At 38.7% G+C, this 22,933-nt stretch overlaps 1 protein-coding gene and 1 non-coding gene across 2 annotated transcripts in view; both read left to right on the forward strand.

The window, feature by feature from the left end:
- LOC149081272 (histone-lysine N-methyltransferase MECOM-like) overlaps positions 1-22,933 on the forward strand; it is a 250,487-nt gene that overhangs the window by 11,111 nt on the left and 216,443 nt on the right. The window lies entirely within an intron of this gene.
- TRNAA-GGC (transfer RNA alanine (anticodon GGC)) lies at positions 402-473 on the forward strand. Its single transcript has one exon. It is a non-coding gene; the product is annotated as a tRNA-Ala (tRNA).

Raw genomic sequence — 22,933 nt, forward strand, 5'->3', positions numbered from 1 at the left:
TCACTGCCCCCACGGGGACTCGAACCACGGTCTCTCGCTTGCCGGACGAGTGCTCTCCCATCTATTAAGGTTGGTCCAAGGTTGGAACATTCTACTTATCTGCTTCCAATAGCTTAGATGGTAGAGCACTCGTCCGGCAAGCGAGAGGCCAGGGACTCAAAACCCGGTCTCTCACTTGCCGGACGAGTGCTCTCCCATCTATTAAGGTTGGAACATTCTACTTATCTGCTTCCAATAGCTTAGATGGTAGAGCACTCGTCCGGCAAGCGAGAGGCCACGGACTCAAAACCCGGTCTCTCACTTGCCGGACGAGTGCTCTACTATCTATTAAGGTTGGTCCAAGGTTGAGATATTCCACCATTTATTAAGGTTGCTCCAAGGTTGAAATGTTCTACCTATCTGCTTCCATAGCTTAGATGGTAGAGCACTCGTCCGGCAAGCGAGAGACCGGGGTTCGAGTCCCCGTGGGGGCAGTGATGAATTTTCTTCCTTGTAATCTTCATCTCCACAAGTAACTAGTCTTTCAATGCATATTGCATTTCCAGATAGCATAAAGTCCAGTGTTTCTTAAGCGACTAATTTTTTAAAAAGATAAAATTTTCCCGAATTTTCCGGATCTTGGAAGAGGCGATTGTCCCTTTCTCTGGATCCACGCATGTCTGGAAGATGAGACCTTTCTGATTCACCTGATGTGATGACTTCTTCAAACGAAGGTTACGTTCTTTGCAGATCGTCATTATGGCTTTTTCAAAGAAACCAAAATCCATTCGACGGGAAAAAAAAAAAAAAATCCTTAGTGCGGAGCGAATCCACATTTCTTTATCCACTTTGTTTCTGATGAGTAATGAACGTAACAGGATATACATTTTGTTGTGTAACCCGAGAAATTACAGACAATTTTTTTTTTCTACTCCCGTTTCTGAAGTGCGTACTTTTTTGAAACATCGTGTCTTCTCTTTTATGGTGAGAGAGCGCGGTGCACGTTTTTAATTTTGTCTTGTCCTTTTTGCTGTGTCTTTCCAAGCATTTTTATCTGCTTAAGTGGCTTCTTCGTTGACAGATACCTCTTTGTCAGATCTCGTGTTTTCTTTTTTCACTTCACCCTCTTTTTTTTAGAGGATCCTCTAATGACCAAAAGAACGACGCAAACTACCACTTGATGATGGCATCTTTTCTTCGACATCGTGTCTTCGAAAATTCTTTTTTTGTGTGGAATAATTGCGCGAAACGGAGGAAAAGTAAGAAAAAAGAATGGGCCTCCTCATTACATCAAGTACAAGCATGAAAATCACTTGAAAGTAGAAAACTGCGTCCATCCCATGATTTGAATAAAGCTCGTGCTAATCCATAAAGAGGGCCATAACATTCAAGAAGCGACCGCGCGATGGGACTGAAGTGATGAAACGATAATCGTGGGGGGGGGGGGGATTGCTCCATTTTTCTTGCATGCCAGAAGCTACAGCGGTTCTGATAACTCGGTTATTATGCCATTGTTGAGTATAGAAAATAGTCTTATTGTTGCATGCTGATTGGAGACAATAATATCTGTTAGTTTCTCATGATTTCTCCTGGTTGTTCCGTTCCCAGCATGGGGAGAAGAACAGACAATCTCATCGGTTCTGATAACTCCATGATTCATCTCAGCTATTCCGATCTGTTACGTTCAGAAAAGTATTATCTCATTGTTGCACGAACAAAGAAGACACTATCTCGATTCCGGTAGTTCAATGATTTTAGTCTTTGCTGTTTCATTTTTATTCTAGTCTTACATTGTTTGCATGACAAGTGGAAATTCATTCCATCACTCCCGATAACTTCATGATTTATCTCAACTCTCCCAAATTTTTCCGAATTGTTTTAATTGTTGCTTCGAAATTAAGAAAAACGGTTTTCTCATTGTTGAATGCGAAGAAGACACTGTTTCAATTCTGATAACTCGGTGACTTCTCTCTTTGCTTTTCAATTGTTGGGCATGCAAAAGAGGTTTCTTTATTGTTACATGTTAAGTGTAGGCTCTCTAAATTCCGATATCCAAATGATTCGTCTTTACTGTTTCATTGTTATGCACAAAAAACTGATTCTTACATTGTTACATGAGAAGTAGATATTCTTTAAATTCCGGCTACTCCAAGATTCACCTCAGCTCTTTCAATTTGTTGCGTTGAGGAAAAAGGGTTACCTCATTGTTGAATGCAAGGAATACACTATCTAAATTCTGATAACTCTTTGACTTCTCTCGGCTTTCCAATTGCTAAAGATGGAAAAAGATTCCCTCCATTGTTACACGTGGAGTTGATAACTCAATGATTCGTTCTTGCTCTTTCATTGCTATACATAGAAAACAGATTCTTACATTGTTACTCGTATAAAGTAAAGATTCTCTCAATATTGATAACTCCATAATTTGTCTCAGCCATTCCAATTTGTTGCGTTCAGAAAAAGAATTATCTCATTGTTGAATGCAAAGAAGATACTATCTCAATTCTCTCTTGACTTTTCCCTTGTTGGGTATAAAAATGCGATTTTCCAATTGTTGCTTGTGAAGTGTAGACTCTCAATTCCGATATCTCAATTATTGTTCTTTGTTGTTTTATTGAGATTCCTCCAAATAAGAAACAGAGATTCTTCCTTTCTTGAATACGAGACAAAGATTCCTCCATTCTTGAATACAAAACAGGGATTCCTATAAAATACGAAACAGAGATTTCCCCCATTCCTGAATACAAGACAGAGATTCCTCTATTTTTGAATACGGAACAAGAATTCCTACGTTTTAGAATACGAAACAGATATTGTTCTATTCTTGGCAGTGATTCCTCCATTTTTGAATATGTAGAGCAGAGATTCTCCCAATATATTTCATACGCTGGAGATATCTACCCACTTCCTGATCCAAAGAAAATGTTATCTCATGTTTTGCATATGAAAAATAGATTTTAAGGAAAAAGAGATTCCATTGTCGAATATGAACTGAAGATATCTGCCCCGTCCCGATTGATACGCAAGAAGAACTTGTTATTAAAATAAATTCATTCGAAGAAGAGATTCCTCCATTGTTGCGATTCGTCCAAAACCTCGTACGCCTATAAGACATCTTTCTTCCCTCACCTCTCGATCATTGCGAACGTAGAGCATGTAATCTTAGCGTTAGATGTACACAAATTTTCTGATATATTTTCATGAATTGCTTCTTTAATTGTCGAATACAGAGAAAACAGATTCTCATTTGACATAGCTATATCTTGAAGAGATTCTTTCTTTCGATTCCCATCCCTCTATTCTAATACGTCCTATGAATCTTTAGCGAAAATTAATCGATGAGTACGAATTCTCATTGATTCGATTCATTTCTCTTCCTCAACAATCAGTCATCATCGATTCCCAAGCGAAAGTCCCTCATCCTCCAGGATCCTTGTTTTCCGCGTTGTATCCGGGTCTTCGATCACAAACACAGATACAGAAAAGAATAGAATAACCAGTCCATTGTTGAATCGAATTACTCTTTGATGTTGTTCGAAGCTCAGCCCATGATATATATATATACAGTGTAAGCTTTTTCTTTTAACCCCTCTCTGGAGAATGATGTAAGACATCTAGTGGCTCTACGGCACCGCTCGCGTGGTATTAATTCAATACAAACACTCACCCAGTCTATTAATACACGCTTTTCATTAAAACTTCGTGTTTTTTTTCCCATTTCTAATAAAAGAGACACTCTTCGGAAAGCATTTGCAACAAGCGTAAGTATTGTCTTCGGAATTCGAGAGAGAGTTCCATCTGTGTCGAATGGGGCGGTCCCGGGATTCCATCACCACGCGGCGACGACGCGTCTTTCCTTTGTTGACGACGATGACGACGCACGCGTGTGTCGGATCTCTGTTGTATGTCACCCATCTTGTGAGATGACTACGGAGTCGTGTCATGTACAGTCAGATCGTTGATGCAACTAAAAAATAAAATAAAATGGTCATGGAGGGATATACGGGACATGGGAGGGGAAAAAAAAAAAAAGAATAAGACGAAACAATCGCTGCTCTGTCGGCAATTAAGCGATCCTTCTTCATTCGATTCAGTGAGAATGACTGAGTTGACGTCAGTGACGTCACAGAAGACGTCCTCACCCCGACATTGATGATCTTGGGGCGCTCTAAGTGACCCTTTTTTATATATATATACATATTGTTCCATCAGAAGAAAACACTTGAAATGAATCTTCATTTTCACGTTCCGCGTTGTTGTTGTTCTTGATCTTTTCGCGCTCTCCCGGGATTCGAACACACGGCTTTCGATTGTATCGGACACAATCGATGATTGTACATAAATAAAGTGGATGCGTATGCATGACATAGAGGATTTCATACAATTAAAATAGCCACCAACGTCTCTGTGTGTGTGTGTTCGAAAATCCTGTCTTTAAGTGTCTTTGAATGTATTACGTTTCCTCTAACGACATCTGTGGTCTCCACCCTTCGTCGGTGGCTAAATAAGAAAACCAATTGATTTTGCTTTTTTGTGCTTTTCTAAATTAGATGTGATCCCCTTTTGATCTTATCGGAGATTCTTTCGAGATTGCATCACGGGGTTTTCAAGTTTCGTCAAAACTTGACGTTTCCGACACTGACTCCTTTTTTAAAAAAAAAAAAAGTTTGTTATCACTTGTATTTGGTTTCACTATTGACGTAACTAAGGCGTTGCAGAATTTTCAATTGCAATTATAGGGTTCGGGGATCCGAAATAATTCGGAAAAGGTTGCTGAGAAGGGTGCTACTGTTGGCCCTTAATGCATGGGGGCTAAAAAACGGAACTAGAAATTATATCATTTTCCAGAATGAGAGATGAAACAAATTATGTCGTGGGAGGAGGGTTCTTAACCAGGGGTTAACGGACCTATTAAGGTTCTCTGGAGAGGTTTGGGGGGGGGGGGTCCGTGAGCTTAGGTGAGATAATATTAAACTTGCCCTTCACCAGGGGGAACCATCGCTCCCCAAACCTGCAGGAGACCCTTGGTGTCAGGCTGGGGCCCACCAAGAGGAAGCACCGCTCCCCATTTTCAGAGGAAGACCCTTGGTGTCTGAATGGGCTCACCAAGTGGAATTATACTGAACAACAAAATCCTCCCCACAGTGAATACTTATGTCTTCATATAATCTGAAATGTGCGTAGGGCCTGCCATGGGCTGGTTCCTCAGCTCCCGCAGTTGGTGTCCATTTTTCTATGTACCGATTTTGAATTCACCAAGTGACCGTGGCCCAGCCGAGAGGTGAGCAGAGGCCCACTGGATTATCCTGATGGAATGGTCTGGGGAATCGGATGCTTGGAGGGGGCGTTGCCCATGCAGGTGTCTGAGGCTCCGGAGTGTGATGGAAGCCTTTTTACGCTTCAACCCCCCCCCCCCCCCGGGGGTAGCAGGCAGTAAGTCATCCTTTGACAGGCCTGGGTTGAAGTCGGATGAAACTGTGACTGCAATTTCATAATGCCAATGAAGTCTGTCCATCATAAACCAAACGCTCTCCATACCATCACCGAACCACCTTGTTGCGTACTGAATAAAGTTTTTTTTTTTTTCAAGCCGAGCACAACTCAGGTCTATCGCCATAGGCAATTTACTACCTAGTGAGTTGTGCCGGAAGTGAATAACGCTGCCATCTGCCGTCAATTTTCCTAACCACGAGTGAAGTGCAATAGCCGAATAATTGTATCGTTGTAGGCCCCGTTTTTGCTCTCTCTCTCCGGCGAGACTTTTCAACGAGGGGGGGGGGGGGGAAAAATGCGTAATCGAAAAATTCACCAAAAAATTCAAATCTGTTCCATCCAATCAATCGGTCCCAGAAGGGGCCAAAAAGAGGACCAAAGATTTCACAAACGACGCCCCCCCGCCCCCCGCACATCACTCGTTCCGGGAGATATTACAGCACAGCTGGAGGACCCGAATTAACGAGGTGGCATTTAAAACAAAATAAATGTTCATCGCGTATACAAAAACGCTGTAACGAAAAGTCCTCTCTTTCTCTAGTGTTTTTTTTTAATTTTTATTTTAATGTTTAATACGTTATAATAAATGAAGAGAGAGAGATTTAACGAGATAAACGTCGGAAGCTCAAGAAAATTTCACACTCGCGTGAACTTTTACTTAAAATCCCGAAAGAAAATCTCTTTTTCCTTACTTAAGAGAGAGGCCCAAAAACTAAAACGAGGACATAGTTCTTCTCTTCCAATTTACTTTTTTCTCTTTTTATTATTATTATTATTTAATACTCATTCTTTTAATATCCGAAGGAAATTTTCTTTCTTGTATACATTCAAATTTTTTTTTTTCTTTCACTTCTATTTTAATTTGTGTGCCCGGTTTAATGTCGCAGCCCATAACACGGAATGCAATTCCTTAATTAAATGCATTAAATGGAGGCTGACGCTCGGGGAAAAAGCTCATCAACTCTCAGTAGTAAAGACATTTTCGGAGACATTTTCCCGCTGACGGCGAAAGAACATTTTATTTTATTTTTTTGGGGGGGTTTTTATTATTATTTTACTTAAAAGATGGAGAAGAGGAGGAGAGAAAACGGTAAAAATATTCTCTTCTGTGTCGAGTTTTAAAGGTCGTAATTTTGTTTCCTTAGCCGGATAATTAGAGCATCAAACGGACCGGAATAACTTGTTTGATCGTCTACAAATCACCTCCATCTCTTCCACACAACACTCTCTCACTCTCTCTCTCTCTCAAACCCCACGAAAGCCATTTCAATTTTTACCAATGCCTGATAACTTGGATAAATAATTAGGCTTGACGAGGGACCGTTTCCATATTGGCTCATTATATAAGACCGGCAATTTGAAGTCAAACTCGCTTATAACGACGTCGAAGATTCCACTATATAAACTACCGTGGTATAATTCAGTTAGAAGGTATTTTCGGAATGAATAAGTGCGAAAATATGTTATCAATATTCACACGTTATCAGATTGTATTTTACTATCAACGCTTGTCACGTAATATTTATGTATCATCAATACACATGTTACGTAATATTGACTATCATTTTTTTTAACGTAATCATCCACTATTTATACTTATCATGAAAATATTTACTATCAATTCTTATAACGAAATTGTTTACTATCGATATTTATCACGATGTTATTCATTATAGGTATTTATCACGATGTTATTCATTACCAATACTTATCGCTATATATCATTTATAATCAATATTTATCATGAAATTATTTATTATTGATATTTATTACGAAATTATTCATTACCGATACTTATCGCGAAATTATTCATTACCGATACTTATCGCGAAATTATTTATTATCAATGCTTATTAGCGAAAATACTCACTATGAATATTTCTCATGAAATTATTCACTGTTATACTCATCACAAAATTTACTATAAATATTTTTAATCAAATTATCCACTATCTCAATATTTTTACCAAATTATCCACTATCAATACTTTTTGCGAAAATATTTATTATAAATAATGATAGCTAAATCATTTACTACCAATATTTATCACGAAGATATTTACTATCGATATTTATCATGAAGATATTTACTATCGATATTTATCAAGAGAAATTATTTGTTTTCAATACTTATCACAAAGTTATTGGTTGCCAATATTTTTACCGAATTATTTGTTGTCAATATTTTCACCGAAATTATTAATTATAAATAGCCTACCCTAAATTAAAAAATTTTTTTTAATACTTACCGCTGAATCCTTTACTATCAATACCTCTACTGTTATATATATATAAATCATTTACTATTAATACTTGCCGAGAAATTATTTACCATCAATACACACATCACGAAATTATTTTTCAACTATAGGCCTACTTATCGCGAAAACATTTACTCTAGCAATACCTATCACGAAATTATTTACCATTGATATCATTGGCGTATGCAAAGGTGGAGTTTTGGGGGTTCTAACCCCCCCCCCCCAAGCCGACCCCCCTTGAGAAAATTCTGTGTACGTCTATGATTGATATTCATCGTGGAATTTATTTACTACCAACAAGTATCATGAAATTATTTACTATCAATATGTATTTATATCCCGAAATTATTTATTCTAACAGTATTTATAACGAAATCATCCGCTATCACTACTTATCACAAAATTCTAAATTCTATATTTTTGTGGAAAAATATTGATAATGTGATCAATATTGTAATTGATAGTGTGATCCAGTGTTACCAATACTTATTAGTTTTTTAAAATACTTAAATTATTCTTTGATCAATCCTTTATCAGATTGTATTTTACAATCAATACTTATCACAAAATTATTTACTATCAATATTATATTGAAAGTATTCACTATCAATATTACATTGAAAGTATTCACTATCAATATTATATTGAAAGTATTCACTATCAATATTTATCTCAAAATTATTTACTGTCAAAATTTATCAGAAAATGATTATTGATGTTTATCAGAATATTATTTACTACCTATATTTACCAGAAGGTTATTTACTATCAATGCTTATCACGAAAGTATTTACCGTCAATAATTATCGCGAAAATACTATTACTATCAATATTCATTTCAAAAACATTTATCATCGGCACTTATCACAAAATTACTTACAATTAAAGAATTATCACTAAAATTAATACTATCGATATTCATCACTAAAATTAATACTATCGATATTCATTACTAAAATTAATACTATCGATATTCATCACTAAAATTAATACTATCGATATTCATCACTAAAATATTTACCATCAACACTTATGCCGATATTATTTACTATCAAAATTTATCGCAAAATTATTTAACATCGATATTTATCAGAAAAATATTTACTATCCATATTTATCAGGAAAATATTTACTATCCATATTTATCAGAAGGTTATTTACTATCAACGAAAGTATTTACTATCAGTAATTATCGCGAAAATATTATTACAATCAATATTCATTTCAAAAATATTTATCATCAACACTTATCATAAAACTACTTACAATCAAGATCGATCGCGAAAATTAATGCTATCGATATTCATCACTTAAATATTTACTATCAACATTTACCGTGAAATTGTTTAGCATCAATATTTATCACGTAACCATTTACTTCCAAATTTATTACGAAATTATTCACTATCGATACTTACCGTGAAATTATTTACTATCAAAATTTATCGCAAAATTATTTAATATCTATATCTATCAGAAAAGTATTTACTATCAATAATTATCGGGAAAATATTATTACTATCAATAATTATCGGGAAAATATTATTACTATCAATAATTATCGGGAAAATATTATTACTATCAATATTTCATTTTAAAAATATTCATCATCGACACTTATCACAAAATTACTTACAATCAAAATCTACCGCGAAAATTAATACTATCGATATTTATCACTAGAATGTTCGCTATCAATATTCGCCACGAATTATTTACTATAAATATTTGCCGTGAAATTATTTAACATCAATATTTATCGCGAAAATATTCACTATCGATATTTATCGTGAAAATATTCACTATCGATATTTATCGCGAAAATATTCACTATCGATATTTATCGTGAAATGATTCTCTATGAATACTTATCACAAAACTATATACTGCCAATATTTACCCCTAAAAATATTCACTACCTCAATACTTATTCCTATTATTTACTATAAATATTTACTTGAAAATATTATTTACTATCAATACCTATATCAAATGAACCAATGGTTCTAAATCAAAACTGAACGGACACGACGAACATCACACACACACAGAACATAAATAAAAATCCCAAAACCTGAATAAATCATGAAGGAAATTGCACATTTCAGGAATTAATTTCATAAAAGCCCCCCTTCATTAAATGCTAATGAAAAAAAACAAACTTTTCGTTATTTCTCTTTGGCAACGGATAAGAGAGGGAAAAAGTGGCGTCGGAATCGATTAAAGACGAAACCATAGCGAAATAAATACAGAAAAATTTCCCGATATAACAAAAAAACATCAAAAAATTATAGGAGAGATTTTCTTGATTTTTGAAGTTGCGAGTCTCCGAGAGAGACCAGCAGGGAAGCCATGTTACCACCAACACTACTACTACTACTACTAAGAGGGGGGGGGAAAGAGTCTGTGAGAGGGTGAAAAGAAGGCGGCAAAGGGACCGCGTTTTCAATTAGAAAAGAACATCTTTTGTCAATTAGAAGCTTAATGTTCCAGCAAGCTGTGGTCCAGAATGGTTTGGTTCTCCCGAGCAAAGCTGGAAGGCGCTTCACGATTTCATGTAGCATTAAAGCTCAACTCTCTCTCCGCGTCTCCCTCGCGCCCCCCTCCCTTCCTTAAAGACTTGGCCTCATCGTCTTAAAGGAGGGTATGCGTGTGTGGAGGACACGGAAATGGAAAACAAGGACACGGAAATCGGGAGAGCGAGTTGGTACATATGTGGCGTCGACGACTGTGTCCTTCCGTGTCCTGGCTTCTTACCTCTCTCTCTCTCTCTCACTCTTACTCTCACTAGTCTCAAAACAAATCAATTTAAGAGGAGGGAAATATCGTCGTTGAAGATATTAGAACACATACACACACGGGCACCAAAGTCGCTCATCGGCCACAGTCGCTCCCCCCCGCCCCCCAGAAAGGAGGGGGCAGTAGCACATTATAACACATCGAATGTGCCTCTCCCCCCCCCCCCTCCCAGAAAAGGCTGGCGGGAAGGACAACAACAACAACTACTACTACTCACTGATCGCCAAGGAAATAGAAGTAATGATGCTAGTTAGGTTGGTGCTTATGGCAGTTTTAGCGTTAAGGAGGAGGAGGGGATAGGGAGGTATATATATATATATATATATATATATATTCCATTTCCCTCCTCCCTCCTTCTCCTCCTATGATGACGACGACGACGACTATCATTAACAAAACGTGGAGTGGGCCAATAAAGAGGGTACAGAGGAGGAGCTGAAATCAGGAGCGTGATAGAAGGTTCTAGAAACAGTGTTGACACATGCGCGCCAATTTCCACGGGGGTTTTTCCCATTTAAAAATCACGCAGTTTCCCTCTCTCTCTCTCTCTCTCTCATTCCCCTCATGAGGAAATTGAATCTGATGTCGGAATTCAAACATTCCCAGCTGCTGGGATTCGGCAGAGCCGGCTACATATTTGTTGGAGACATTGTATAGATATCGATTTTCTATCGAGAGCTCTTTATCGCAGTGTCTAGTAATTGACTTAATTTTATGAGAGTAATTTAATTTGTGAGTATTTTTACGCCGATGGTTCTGTCTGTGTGCATCAGTGTCTTCCTTCGTTAGACTCTGTTTTTTTGGAGACGCCGAATACCGTTGGCCAGAGCGAGTTTGAGAACAACTGCAACTTATGGAATCGCTCAATAAGGAAGGTGATGAGACAAAAGTTTAGGAAAAACTATAAAAGTTTAAAATACTACCTAGAAAGTTTGTGTCACCCTTACACCTGCGGGTCCCTTGCCCTGTCAACGTTTATCCGCGTCTCCCAAGGCCAGTCTGAAAGAGAACCACTTCAAAGCACTGAATAGGCGAGCATCAATGTCGGCGACGCCCCTGCCCTGCGAGCTACGATTCACACTGTGAGAAATGCTGGTCTACATAATACCTCCAGGAGGCTGCCGTCTCCCATTGGTTGCGGGAGGGGGGGGGGGTGGTAGCAACCGATACCTGATAAGATGTCCAAAACAGCTTGCGTCCTGAACGAATGTGTTTAGACAGGGATTAGGTATACATTATAAAAGTTTGATAAATGTTCTTGTTCTTTTATCAAACTTGAAAAACTCAACCAACAAGTGTATCAGTTACATTCGAGCGAATTTAAGCCATAGGCCTATTGGTTTTTTTTCTTCAAGTTTTGTAAAAGATCTTTTATCAAACTTTTATAGCGTCATCCCGGCTTAAGCTAATCAAGTACGTCTTCATGTCTATGACGATCTCGAGGGATATCTTAATCGCTAGATTCCATGTTCGACATAAACAGGAGCGTCGAAAGTGTTTTAGATCTGTGGAGGGTGTTTGGCTTGAGCTTTATATAAGATATAACTGATCCAAACCTAGCGCACTACGCGATACCAAGCCGCACAAAAACCCGTTTTTGACGACAAAATCACCTCAGCCATACCTCAAAAACAGGTATTTGAGCGGCTCGATTTGGCTTACTGCTGCTGGTGTGGTACCCAACTCATGAGTAATGTGAACGGTATTACAAGTTGCCAGACGAATCAGCGGCTCTTAAGGCTTCGTTTTGTTGTTATCAGTGCACAAGGTTGCCACCCACACAAGTAATTTGGTCGGTTCAGATCCTTATTAGTTACCTGTTAGAAGATACAAGACATCCAGGATACTCCTCAGCATGACAGGCAGAGTAGATAAACGGGCGGCTGAAGTGATCAAACGAGCACCAGCAAATGCCGCTAGTGAGGATGAATCACCTTATGGCTGCACACATCAAAAGAATGAAGATTTCCTGGATCGGTCGAAACTGAATTTCAACGCCATAGCTTTTTGAGAATGCCTCGACCAAATATAAATTAAGTCATCTTATGGTAATGGACCAGTGTTGTGAGCACCCCTCACGAGTCATGAAAATATAGAGAGTGCATCCGGGCATTTCTAGGATGACTTTTCCCAAGCAAATGTTTTTGGAAGAGAGCGTGTCGAAACTATCTATCTCGGTTATGTTTTTCTTTCCTGTTTGGTTCCGGTTTCATTTAGCGGACATCTCTTCGACATCATCATCAAGTGGCATGCATTTTTTTTTCTTAATGATTTCCGGTTCGCACTTCTTAATGAGCGGACGTCGTGGCAGTTATTTGCGGAAGCCGTGTGGTTCCTTTTTTTTTGTTTTATTCCACTTGATTTGGTCTCTTGGAAGACTTTCTCTATGTGATTGAAGCCAATTTCCGTAACGTGTTATGGTCAAGACCATCTCGTCGTCGCGTGCATTCATCACCCACACACATATATAAGAAAGAAGGATGTGCTTACGCGGAAGTTGATCCCATGGTACATCCGACAGACACGAAAGACAGGAACAGTAGGAACTGATGACGGGGATACGGTGCGATCTTTATGTCGCACGAGTCCTGTTTTGCTTGTAATTGGGGGAATTCTGTTAAATAAAGGGGCAGATTGTGATGGCCCGACAGCTCTGCAACTGAAAAGCTTGTCTGATGTTCGCAGATGAGTTATTGCCATTGGTGTTTTCAAATATTTGAAGAAAGGCGGAGAAATCACCAGTAGACACCAAGATGTTGGACGTCTAAGCCTCATCAAAGAAATCGGTCTCGCAATATGATCGCCAACAGTCCGATAGTTTCCCCGATTCGACACCCAGCAATTTGATAGTCTTCCAATTTCGCATACAATATGGCCACAATTGACAATTTGCCCAATCAGGTGGCTGGAAAAAGATGCCCATAAAAAATGTATGGATGTCAAATATAACTAAAACTTATAACTTGTCGTACAGAAATCCGTTAGTTCCCACAATTTTACATCCAGCAATATGACGGTCTTTTGACATCTAGCAATCCGACAGTCTCGCAATTTGTCATGCAGCAATTTAACATTCGGCAATACTATAATCCCGCAATTCGAAATTCATCAATTTGACAGTCTCACAATCCGTCATCTATCAATCGGTCAGTCTCGCACTTTGACATCCAAAAATCCGATAGTTCTGCAATTTTTCATTCAGTAATACAGCAGTCCCGCAATTTGAAATACAACGATCCAACAGTTTCGCCATTTGACATTCAGCAATCAGATAGTCCTGCAATTTGACATTCAGCAATCTGATAGTCCTGCAATTTGACATTCAACAATCTGATAGTCCTGCAATTTGACATTCAGCAATTAAACAGCCACGCAATTTGAAATTCAGCAATCCGTCTATCAATCCGATAGTCTGCAATTCGGCATCCAGAAATCCAACAGTTTCGTAATTCACACTGAGCGAACCGGTAGTCCCGCAATTTAATATACAACAATCCGACAGCACCGAAATTCGATATCCAGCGATCCGACAGTCTTGCGATTCGGAACCCAGCACTACAGAGGATATGAGAATGCCCAAAGAGAAATCGTGTCTGATCAAACCATGTCTGCTACTACTACACCACACATGCACATCGTCCATATTCCTCTGCGGAACCTCTAACGAATTGGTACATGCGGGAATGTGTGTGTACGTGTAGTGAAACTTGACGTGAAGTTTGTTTCTGTGTAATGCTTGTTATGTGTAGTGCTGCCATCTGCCACCAGTTTTTCTAACTATGAGTGAAGCGTAATGATTGAATAATTAATCGTTGTAGGACTGTTGCTCTCTGTGGCGAGACTTTTTAATGGGGAGATCAGCTCGCATTTGCGCCTCGAAGTTGGGAACCACATGAAACCAACTTCAGCCGACCACCACTATGGCGACGGTGGGGTTCGAACCCGGATCCTCGCGATGCGAGTCCGTCATTATGACCACTCAACCACCACAGCGGCAACCATGTCTGCTGACGAGTAAAAGGCATTGTAAGAATTTGTGTTATTTGCAGTGACGGGGGGGAATCTCCTAACAGGAAAACTCAATCATGCCACAAGGCCAGAATTGTGTCAAGATGTTTTGAGTAGCACGGCCATGATGCCCTGGCGTCCTAACTCGCCGGATGGCATCCTCAATAAACAAGGAGAGGATGTAATAGAAAATACAACACAAAAAATCATATAGCACGCAATTCACCTCTGACCATCAATCATAATCAGCGCTTGAAGATTCTGCAAATTCACCTCTTTTGCCACTTTTCAAGGACAACACATGGATTCATGCCAAGACGAGTTGCAGCTGCCAAAAGTTAACAAATACGACTGGTCGAAAGGTTTTCCTTTATCAGTGTATATCTTCGTCACACGTACTCACATATAGAAGGTCTATACGCGTGTGTAGGTTTGTATTGTGTGTGTGTGTGGTGTGGGCTTGTCTATTCCGTCCGCACCGGTGATCCTTTTGAAGAATGAAGCTCTTCATGGACGGACATGATAACTGAATGTGGTTCCCCCCTCGCCCGTATTGATGTCCGTGTTTGAAACTCTGATATCCTCCCATTCAAAAGATTACTTCCTATGGCTTCTTCAGCTCTAATTGGATATCTTCAGCCTAAAGAGGAGAAGAAAAAGAACAGAGCACACATATATTGAGCACATTGGGGGGGGGGGAAGAATGGATGGACGGTCCTTGTCAAGATCTTTGGTGTGATGATGGCACGTTCCGAGAGAAAGCGAGAGAAGCCATTTTATATCAGGCGCGTATGAATGGGTCATAGAAGAAATCCTTCAAAATTAAAATCTGTTGGATTTATTAACATTATCCTGATTCGAGTTTGTGCATACAAGGGTTGCCGTGTTTTGGATACTCTTCTTCTATTCATCATGACAGGTACTCTCGAAGCATACGTCGCCGAACTCCGTCAAGGGTCAAGCCTAGAACGCTAATGTATACCTATAGGGATAAGTACGAATTAGAATTCACCGAACCAAATTTCTATCACAGCCGACGGTATTTCGTCTTCACCAAGTATCTTGTAGAGCTTGTTCTCAAACGTTTGCCACCCATGACTCTCTTGGTACCTTGGACTTGTCATCTTTTATTCCCCGCTCCCCATAACGGTATAGTAAAGTAGTGCACCTCAACTTTTTAACAAGCGCACATTTGTATCGCCTGCTCAGACCGAGGCCCCCAAACATAAACTGACGACACCGCGACTGGGAACCGCGACGCGCATCTTTAGAAATACTTGGGCTAGGATAAAGGACCCAAAAGTAAAAAAGGAAGTAAAGAGTAAAGTGTGAAAAGGAACTTTCGCGTTTATGACCATATGTCAAACGAGTTAAAGCTAGGATTAAGAACCCCTGGGTAAATCCAGACTACTTTCCCCCACACACCAACTCTGGTCACATATCGACATACGGCAACTTCCAACTAGTGGAGATGGGTAGGAAATGAAGGCTCTCTCCATCTATATCGGTGGTCTCGCCCCAGGCTCGGTAGGTAAAGAACTTGTTTCAACGTTCTATACCTAGATTCGAACAAGTGGACCTTGATGGTAACCTTCATAGTGGAAGATGAGCATCATATCGCTGCGCCACTCGAACACCAGGCAAATCCAGACTAGGGTGATGGACCCTCGGGACATTGAGGCTTATTCATAATATTTTTTAGGAGATTTTTGAAACAGCTACACACAGAAAACAAAACAAAAACAACCGATATATTTTTTTTATATTTTGCTGAAAACCTTTTTGCATTTAATTCTAACTTCGTCACTTGTTTTCGTTATTCTGAAGGTATCTGATAACATCGATATATTAAAAGCAGTTTCCCGAACTTTTTGTTCAATCGTCCCCTTCTGCTGAAATTTGTTCTTCTCATCGCCTCTGACTCAAGGGAACCCATAAGATCCTATGCCCTCCTTGTAGCTTATATCGCCCCGCCCCCCCCCCGGATTATTCCATCGCCCACCGGGGGAGATATTGCCCACTTTGGGAAACACTGCACTAAAGAATTGCCGAAAGTTGGAAGTTATTGATTTTTTCTTTGTAAGACACAAAAGTGCAATGCGGTAAACTACTTTACAGGGGCAATGCATGTAAGGGTAAATTTTATTAATAAGCTAATCAATTACAATTTTTGGCGTCGGATAAATACATAAAAGCCCATTTTCTGGTGCTATTAACAATGTAGAAAAAAATGACAACAGCATTGTTAGCGGCATTTTTTTCTCAGCAACCTCCTTGTGCATTTTGCATGTTGTGACCTTACATTTGTATTAAATTTGATCATACCTAAGAATAATATTGTGTCTTGTTAAATACAACGTTAATCCCTTTACAATGATATTTTTTCTTGGTCGTAGAATATCGTTATATCAGAGGTATCGCTGTATATCGCATTAACAAGGGAGAGGACGTCTTTCTCTAAATATAAACAATTTACTCGAGTCCCCTTCACGCCCTACAAAAATTTTTAAGATCTATTTCAACGTTTACAATCGACTTTTAACGATAGCATATTGAATCGAAGTCCTAAAAAAAATAAAAAAGCAATTCAAAATATTTTAGGGGCCATTTTTTATGGGCCATCTTTTCAGACACGTCCCCTTATATTAAAAGTAAAATTTCACTTGAAAATTCCCTTTAAGAAAATAAAACAGCTTTTAAAATAGCGGCTTTTGAAAAATCCCGCTATTTTCTCTGCCAAAACAAATCCATGTTTAAAATTTAGAGGGTGGATTTGCAACGGGCATCTAGACGGGATTCCGAACCGTTTAATAACATTTCAAAATGTCGTTGCCAAGTGGGAGGATTTGGGGGGGGGGGAAGTGTCTCCCGCAGCGGTCATGCTATCTATCATGGATATTAAGACCGAAGATGTAAAACATGCGGTTCAAGAGACGTCTAAAGCAGGCAACGTTAAAGTACCCACTGGGGGGAATGGATCGAGAGAGACAACATATCACTCTTTCAGCTGTTCAAACAAGAACTTTGGTGCGTGATTAAGTCGACTGCCTATGTATGTATATAAGAAGAGCAGGAAGGGTGATGTGCCAATGTTGACTCTGTACGGAACTCGACCCACGCCCCAATCTCTGTTTGAAATGTCTTTTTAAAGGCCGGCCGCCCGACGGGGCCTTTTTCTCATGTGTGCGCGTGTCTTATCTGGTCTCATTGAAGATGTGTTTTCCTTTCGCTATTGCATCTGATATTTCGCCGATGAACATATGTTACCACCGCCGTCGTCATAAAAGATCATGTATCAGAGATCTGGGGCCGTAAAATTGGATTAAAACGTTTCGATGACGTTTCTTGGTTTCTGACTGGGCTTATAAAATCGAAATGAAATTTATTTATGGGCTATAAGGGGTTCAATGGTTCAATTATAATAATAATGCTGTTAACACCCATGTATAAATATGTGTATGACGTAACTATCTTACAGTAGGCCCTCGGTATTCGCGGTCTCTTTCCCAGTTTTCTGGAAAACACCGTTGCAGTGCTAATTCTCGTATCGGCAGGGCCGTCTTGAGAGCATCATGGGGCCCCCGAGCCAAATGATTTTTCTGAGGCCCTACCAGGGAAATTCTCGAAAATCTCAAATAGCTCTCATTTTTGTGAGGCCCCTTTCCTCATGAAGCCCCCCGGTCCGTGTGCCCGGATGGGCCCATGCCTTCAGACGGCACTGCGTATCGGAACAAAATATAAATTGTACGTTTCAAATAAACGTTGGTACAGTCAGCAACACTGACTGTGATATAATGCGTGAAACAACAGTGAAATCCAAACAAATGCTTGCGGGCGGCAATATAACGTCTTTGAAACAATGCTCGAGACAATAATGACTTTGAAGCCATGCCTGAGACAAAAATTACTTCTAAAAAGTGTTCAACACGACAATGCACCAGTATTCGTGGATTATAATCAGTCGTATTTTAATTGTGAGGACTCAAAATCAGGAATATTAGAAAATTTACGACCTAATAATTGACAGCAATTAAACTTTAGAAAATTTAAGGCTTTTTACGGTAGGCAACCATATTGTCTTCCCCCTCTGTTCCAATACCAAATCCAAAAACATTTTGAACAAGAATCAGTCCAAAAATCTGAAAAACAGAAATAGTAAATGACAACGATCCAACAGTCTTGAGAACCGACAATGAATATTATGGGATCGAAACTAAATTTTATGCTAATTCTCAATTTCTGAGCCCCTTACGTAACCTCCGAGATACTCAAGCATTGCATTTTTGCTCCAGAAGAGCTCAGACTCTCGACTCATCTTTCTTTTGTACAGCTTTAAAATTATATGTTGTTATTGTGTCATTATTATTCGGGAGACAAAAGAATTTTGCAAAAAGTGATTGCCAAGCGATTGATGTCTATAATAGATCATCCTGGCCGGGAGATTCACTGAGAAAAAAGCTACTGAACAACAATTGTATTCATGCTACGCTTAATACGATAATTATGTTTAAGCTATGATTAACACAAAATTTACGTTCCACCTAGGATTAAGAGAACAATTATTTTTTGAAGCTATGGTTAAGACTGCAACTATATGTTTAAACTATGCTTAAAAAAACGAAAATTATGTTTAAGCTATTATCACAACAACAATTATTTTTAAGCTATTATTAAGACAACAAACATGTTTTGCATTGTTGCCTAGAACATAGCTTGAACTATGGTCATGACAACAATTACTTTGAAACTACTTGGTAAAAAAATCGACTTTGAAACAATGCGAGAAATAACAATATCTTTGAAACAATGCGAGAAATAACAATATCTTTGAAACAATGCTTTGTAAGAAAATAACTTTTAATCAATACTTAAAGTAACAATGACTTTGGAACAATGCTTGAAATAACCATGACTTTGAAACAAAGCTTGAAATAACCATGATTTGAAACAATGCGAAAAATAATAATAACTTTGAAACAATGCGAGAAATAACAATAACTTTGAAACAATGCGAGAAATTACAATAACTTTGAAACAATGCTTGAAATAACCATGACTTTCAAACAATGCTTGAGACAATAATGATTTTCGAAACTTCTTTAGACAACACTTCTGAGATCCAACAGTCTGAGAACCACCACGTTTTTGCGAGATAGGACATTGAATTGTGGGAGAGATCGAAACTAATTCTTTTATGCTAATTCTCGAAATATTCTGAGATTCTTCCGAGGACACCCAAAGACGGCATTTTTGCTCCAGAACAACCCGGATTTACGACTCATCTCTCTCTCTCTCTTGTACAGCTTTAAAAATATTCCGCTGTTATTATTGTTATTATTATTATTATTCGGAAGACGAAGACTTTTGCAGAAAGTGATTGCCAAGCGACAGATGTCTGGATCATTCCGTGGGGAGATTCACTGGGAAAAAGGAGTCCAGGGAGCGAGGTTGATATTTTTAATGCCAGCAACTGCTGTCTCTCTCAATCTCTCAATCCCTTGTTTTTGCGGGAGAAGCCTCCCTTCTCGTGGTACATAAATACACGTGTACAAGTATATCAAGTTCAATGTAATAAGGGGGGGGGGGAAGGGTAATCCACTCATACGGGGGGCGAGGGGGGGGGGGCTCCGAGGAATACAGAACTTATTACTCCAGAAACTCGAAATATGAATTTTTTTTTTTCCTTATGAAACCTCGAGAGCGGAATTTATATGTTTCGAAATTGTTTTTTCGTTCCTATCTATTCCGGGTGAAGATCCCGACACCATCTTGTTTCTATTACCCAGAATTCTAAAAATTTTGATTTTTTTTAATATTAAATTCCTGAATTAAAAGAGCCTTTTTGGCATGATTTTCTTTTTTACGTCTGATGCCGAGTCATGGAAAATTGCTGAATGAAGGAAGAGTGTGAGTGCGTCTTGAAACTCAGAGTGTGATGTGGACATGTTTTTTTCTTTCTGTTCTATGGATAAGGTGGGTCCACTTGGAAGAAACCCGCCCCAAAAAAAGGATCCCCCTCGTGGTTACGAGATCTGTAACTAAAATTTTTGAGAGAGTGAGTGTTTGAATTGGCATGCTCTGGCATTTCTAATTAGAGATAGTTGTTGGAGAGAGCTATTTTGTCTGAAGTCCTGTGATATGAAGTTGAGATGGCTGCGACTATGTACTTCGGAACTGATCAAGTAACCAAGAATTAATGAGTGGTCGAGCGTTCGAGAATGAACGAATGATCAGTAGTCATCATAAGCAACTGTGTGATTGTGTTCAATTGAGGTTCAAGAATGATAAAGTGATAAAGTGATTAAGAGTATTTAAGTGATCAAGTGATTAAGAGCATCCAAGTGATCAAGCGATTAAGAGCATTCAAGTGATCAAGTGATTAAAATTGATCAAGTGATCAGTTGTGATAAAGTGATTAAAATTGATCAAGTGATCAGTTGTGATAAAGTGATTAAAATTGATCAAGTGATTAAAATTGATCAAGTGATTAAAATTGATCAAGTGATCAGTTGTGATCAAGTGATCAGTTGTGATCAAGTGATCAGTTGTGATCAAGTGATTAAAATTGATCAAGTGATCAGTTGTGATAAAGTGATTAAAATTGATCAAGTGATCAGTTGTGATCAAGTGATCAGTTGTGATCAAGTGATTAAAATTGATCAAGTGATCAGTTGTGATAAAGTGATTAAAATTGATCAAGTGATCAGTTGTGATCAAGTGATCAGTTGTGATCAAGTGATTAAAATTGATCAAGTGATCAGTTGTGATCAAGTGATTAAAATTGATCAAGTGATCAGTTGTGATCAAGTGATTAAAATTGATCAAGTGATCAGTTGTGATCAAGCTATCAAGGGTGATCAAGTGATCAGTTGTGATCAAGCTATCAAGGGTGATCAGTTAATCAAAAGTAATCAAGTAATCAGTTATAGTCAAATGTGTTCAAGTAATCAAAAGTAATCGAGTGATCAAATAAAATCAAGAGTAATAGAGTGATCAAATAAAATCAAGAGTAATAGAGTGATCAAATAAAATCAAGAGTAATAGAGTGATCAAATAAAATCAAGAGTAATCGAGTGATCAAACGTAATCGAGTGATCAAATGCAATCAAGAGTGATCAAATGCAATCAAGAGTGATCAAATGCAATCAAGAGTGATCAAATGCAATCAAGAGTGATCAAATGATCAAAAGTTTTCAAGCTATCAAAAGTTTTCAAGCTATCAAGAGTTTTCAAGCTATCAAAAGTTCTCAAGTGTTCGATTGACAGGGTGTGTAAATAATTGTAATCAAATGATTAGTTGTGATCAAGTACCCAAATTATCCATCAATTGCGAGTAAGTAATTAACTTTCTTGAGCAATGTTTTCCAATTAGCACTTTCCCGAGGGCAATCGTTAGCAGGAGCTTCCTCAAGAAAAGGGGAGGGGGAGTGTTGTTTTTTAACTAAAAACACACTACAATTTCAAACCCACCCCCGCTTAAATCTATTACTACAACTTTAACGTATATACACCAACCCTGGTTATATATTGCCATAAGGCAATTTTCAACCAGTGGAGTTTTGTGGGAAATTAAGGCGCCACGTATCGGTGGTCGTTCCAAGCTCCGTAGGTAAAGAACTTGTTTCTGATGTCCTTTGCTCGGATTCGAACCCGTGGAGAGAGAGAGAAGACGTGCATCTTCTCTGCTTAAATCATTGCCCGGAGGCATAGCTGAGGATTAGAGAGGTATGGGTGTGCCCACATATGTTCGGATAAATCCATTAGTTAATTAAGATGCCATGGGTCTATGGAAAGTTCTACTGGATTATAAAATATGCTTCTTCCCCCCCCCCCCCATCATATTTCACTATAGAAGCTTCATTTCTTCCCAGCTGTCTGGGGTTCCCTCAACGCCGGAATCTAAGGGCAGGGGCCATTCGACGCTCCCCCCCCCCAAATAAATTTTTAAGGGGGCTGAGCCCTCTCAATAAAAACAATGCAATGCACCTTCCTCCTTTTCTATACGCGCTTCACAGTCCCGAACTTTCAGCCCCTCCAATGTTTTCTTTGTGTCAACGCCTCTGCCCTCAACTTGATTATGACCATCCTTAGGATAGCCCAAGACCACAAGGGTGAGAACTTCTGAGATAGGCCACTGATGAAGTCAGAGCCACATCCCAGTGTAGATGCTCCATGTCAATAATGATAAACAAAGACATTAAAATCAAGTCCACCAAAATGGTCAGAAAAACCGGTCACCACACCGGAATTCCTTAAATTTATAGCAACCCTCCCGCTCCCCCGCCCCCCAAAAAAAACCAATCAAAGAATCTCAAGCCCAAACAATCACGTACATAGGGCGCCAAAAAAAAAAAGAAAAAAGAATCCGATCAGGTATATGCCGTAATCATGGG

This window comes from Pholcus phalangioides, unplaced genomic scaffold, assembly GCF_987345545.1.
Source record: "Pholcus phalangioides strain wild (caught in Gottingen) unplaced genomic scaffold, Ppha-v1.0 ptg000010l_1, whole genome shotgun sequence".
In the NCBI taxonomy this organism is placed as follows: Eukaryota; Metazoa; Arthropoda; class Arachnida; order Araneae; family Pholcidae; genus Pholcus; species Pholcus phalangioides.